The sequence below is a fragment of the Leuciscus leuciscus genome, assembly GCF_965113295.1.
Source record: "Leuciscus leuciscus genome assembly, contig: HAP1_SCAFFOLD_401, whole genome shotgun sequence".
Classification (NCBI taxonomy): Eukaryota; Metazoa; Chordata; class Actinopteri; order Cypriniformes; family Leuciscidae; genus Leuciscus; species Leuciscus leuciscus.
This window is the reverse complement of record NW_028118338.1, coordinates 40,764-45,156: the sequence shown is the minus strand read 5'-3', so window position 1 is coordinate 45,156 and position 4,393 is coordinate 40,764. Positions and strand designations below refer to the sequence as shown.

Here is a 4,393-nt window from a genome sequence, read left to right as displayed (position 1 = left end):
TGTTTTCCATAGTGACATTCATTCACAGAATTTCCTGTTTGAGAAAGACACGCTAGATCTCAAGCTGATAGACTTTGGCTGCGGTCAGCTGTTTAGTAGTGAAGGCTACGAGAGAAACAGATACAGGGGTGAGCATTTTGGGAGTGTGGAAACCTGAAGGTAGTGACTTACAAATTTTTGGATGATGCTTTAAAAAAAAAGCTCAACAATGTGCAAATGTCTTCCTTACAGGAGTTCTGGATTACTGCCCACCTGAAGTCTTTACAGAACCTCGATTCCACGCCGTCCCTGCAAACGTCTGGTCTCTAGGAGTGGTGCTGTACGAGTTGTCAAACGCATGTCTTCCTTTTTGTAATAGAACGGAAATCACACAAGCCGAAGTTACATTTCAGAACCCCAACTTATCCAAACGTGAGTGAATAATGATGATAACATGGATAAACACACATAAAGCAAACGAGTTGTACAGAAAGTTAAAGGTTGTAGTGTGTCAGAATTTTTATATATACTGTAGCTCAACGTACACCGAGAGCATCGCTGTTTTCAAAAATGCCAGGTCACATGGTCATGACTAACCAGCTCTCTCCTTATTAAAATGTGTACAGACTGCAGGGATCTGATTGGACAGTGTCTAGCTCGCGATCCAGCTGAACGCCCCAGCTTAGAGCAGATGTTACAACATCAATGGTTTGTTCGTACACAACGCTAGATTGGAGAAGCTGAGGAGATTCACTCGATCAGTTTCAGGTGTGTGGAAGTGTAACAAGCAGAGTAGGATTATTATCTTTTGTCTTAAATTCTGCATTATTTGTAGTGAGATTTTCAAATTTGTGTTCATTGTAATGTTCTTGTTATAGTCAAATCACCTTCATTTATATAGCGCTTGATACTATATAATAATGGTAAATCATTATTTCTCCAACATTATTTTAAAAAGTATTATCTTGTTTTCCACTAAAAAATAAGGCTTGTTTTTACAGAATATTAAAATTATTTCCCCCATTATAATATTATTTTCTCGACCAGCGCTGACATTTTTTTAAATAAAACAATGGATCTAGCAACAGACACTCTACTGACTATAAGTAACTTTTCAACTACATGTCAACTTATTCTAACCCTCTACTAATACTCTACTAATACTCTAATGAGAGTTAGTCGACATGTAGGTGCAATGTTTCTTATAGACTTATAGAATGTCTTAAAGGGACCAAAATAAAGTGAAACCAAAGTAACAATTTGATGTGACCACTGACATTGATCATTAATATTATAAAAAAATAAATAAACAGTTTTTGATATCTGAAATGTTCCATCCTCAGGCCTCTCCAGATCCTGGAAAACTACTTCCACAGATTTTTCTCTGGGCATCACATCCGCCATCGCTGCACTGACGAGAATGTCTCCCAAGCGTTGGGCTGGATGTAATAATCCACATAGCCTCTCTCTATTTACTCCCGAAATCTGAACCGCTGAAGACGAGGTGGATTAAGTTTGTTTTTGAAGAAAATGCTCCCTCAACTCTACCAAAATTCGTTTATGTCTGCTCGAATCATTTTACACCGGACAGCTTTTTGAATGAGGCTCAGTATAAAGCAGGTTTTGCAAAAAAATGGCTCCTGAAGGATGTAGCAGTGCCAACTGTTCGTGATCCAGCTACACATCTAGAAGTATGTATTACACGTTGGTTTTCCAAATTGCCTTTGAATTTGTCAAGTTCATAATAACATGTTAGACTTATAAAGTTTGTGATAGCATGTGATAGCACCATGAGTCCAGCTATGTTGTTATTTTTTTATCGCGCTGATAGTGGAATCTTTATTTGTTAAGGACAGCACATCAGAACAGAGCAGCCAAACCAGAGATGTTGCTTGCCAGACAGACGCAAAACCGCTGACCAAGTCTGTTGGTACTCAGTCATCAATGAAGACGTTTCATGTTCGCTACAGGAGTTCAGGTATGTTTATGTATTACATGATACTGCTTATACAGAGGACTTATAACTAGTCTTGTTACACAATAAGTGTCACATAACAGTAACACACAACTACTTTGTATATTACAGGTGTCCAGACGACAGATACAGTTTCAGACATTGACAGTTTGTCACCAGCAGCTGGTTTAATATTTAGGACCTCTACACCTATAAAGTGGCCATCAAAGAGACCTCGTGTGGAACTGGAGGAAGAGGATGACGAAGAAACCCTAATGGACACATCATCTGTAGTAGCACCTGAAGAGCAAGATTATACATTTGATCCAGCAGAGACGGACACAACTTTAACGGAGACAGCAGACATGTCGTAAGTTTCAAAACTGCATTTGTTTTAGAACAGGGGTGTCAAACTGAGTTCCTTGTTGGCCACAGCACTGCAGAGTTTACCTCTAATCATTATTAAACACACCTGAGGCAGCTAATCAACTCTCTAAGGCTCATTCAAAAAGTTCAAGTATGCCTGTTGATCCTTCTGGAACTGAGTTTAACACCCCTGGTTCAGAATTTTATTATTATTATATTTTGTTACTTTTGTATTTAATATTTGTTAACCAGTACGAGTTTTTGTTTCTTAGTGCTCAAGCAAAATGGCAAAATGAGACGCTAGATCGCCTGAGTGAAAGGGAAAGGGTCATCGTTGGAGGTGACATGAGGGCTGACTCACCAGGTACATAGTTGTAAATAAGAAGGATGCATGGATGCTCGGGTATTTTCCGGATCATGAAGCATAACATGCATAGGTAGTATCTAACTGAATTCAATGCACTCGTGGTAATAATGCTTTGTGTAATATTACTTTCAAAGGCCACTCTGCAAAGTTTGGAAGCTATACATTGATGGACCTTCAGACCAACACCGTTGTGGACACACCAGAGCTGGTTCAGGTGGGAGAGAAGAAATATCACTATTTAAAAAAATTACATTTTGAGAAGTTTAAAACTTCTGGTTTGTCTAAGTTGATTGTTTCGTTCCCTATACTTGTCTATTTCAGAGTAACGAAGTGGGAGGAAGCTACCACATGGAAAAAGGATTACAGAGGAGCCTTGCCCTGTTGGAAGCTCGTGGTGTTACTCTGGAGTGTATTGTAACTGACCGCCGAATTACAGGGGGTACTGGGGGGTACTATACCCCCCAATGAAGACCCAGTAGGGGACAGAAATATCAGTTTTGGGGGGGTCAGATAATTTTTCTGATATTGTGAAAAAATATAATTACAGTTACAATACAAGTCAACTCCTATTTTCACTGTAGGAACATTTTAATGTAAAGCGATTTCAGACACCCCTATTGTGGACCGTACCATTTTTAACCACCGTGGGTAGAAGCAACGGAGATAGAGAACGACTTCAACTTCTCAAGCAAGTGTCAACGTTGAATGACAAAACGCTAGTTTCATAAAGTATCATTCTTTTCAACATTCCTTATTTGTATATTCAAAAATATTTAAAATAATCTAATTTAATAGTTATAATTTTTTAATGTAAATGATTTAATTTTATTGGTAACAGCCTAGTGTCTAATTATTTTAATTGAATATATTTATCAAATTTAAGAATTTGAAATGAAAGATGGAGCATACATTTAATAAAATTAGGGGAAAATGCCCTTTATAAAGCTACAAAAAATGATTCTGAGTGTTTTCAAACAGTGATGTAATGAAACATTGACAATTTAAGCTTGAAGTGAGTAAAGCCTCTGTTTAGGCTATTAAGGAAATGTAATTTTGCCAAAAGAAGAACTTTTATTTTAAATAAATGTTCATTTTAAATCAGCCTACTTCAGTGTGATGTTACCATATTATCATGCTTAACACTAAGAATTTGAATAATTGTAATGTGATGATCAGATGCAGATCTAAATCAAAGAATATAGGCGGTTTGCGGGTGGATTTTTTATTTTTAAGGCGAGACACTACAGGTGAATAGGGTAAAATGTTTAAATAATAGATATCACCATGAAACTTCCTCAGTTGATTACTTACACAAGTATATAAAAAAAATGTATTACAAGTTTTAGAAATGTATATGTTTAATTATGCAAATTAGGCATTATCTCATTAAATATGTACGATTTTGCATATATTTTCGGTAGATAGATCTGAACATATGATAAAGCCAGATGCAAAATTATTTTATCATTTTGTTAGTCGAAGTGTAAATAACCTAAAATTAAAGTTATTAGTTGTAATTAATGCAATTTTTGTATCATTTCTTTCTCATAGGAACTCAGGCATTCTACAAGCTGGAGAAAGTGATGACAAACACGCGGATTTTGAAGGACATCACCAAACTAAGTCCACATCACCAGACTTCATCTTTGGAGTCATTTCATAGTGACATTCTACGGTTTGCCCCCAAAAATGTGGTGTTTGTCACGGTTCATAGATCCAATGTCTCT

The 4,393-nt window shown here is 36.7% G+C and overlaps 1 long non-coding RNA gene across 1 annotated transcript; it reads left to right on the top strand.

The window, feature by feature from the left end:
- The first annotated feature begins 2,068 nt into the window (after positions 1–2,068).
- Positions 2,069–3,626, top strand: LOC309491647. Its single transcript, XR_014203234.1, has 3 exons — positions 2,069–2,303; positions 2,572–2,880; positions 2,988–3,626. It is a non-coding gene; the product is annotated as an uncharacterized lncRNA (long non-coding RNA).
- The last annotated feature ends 767 nt before the right edge of the window (positions 3,627–4,393 follow it).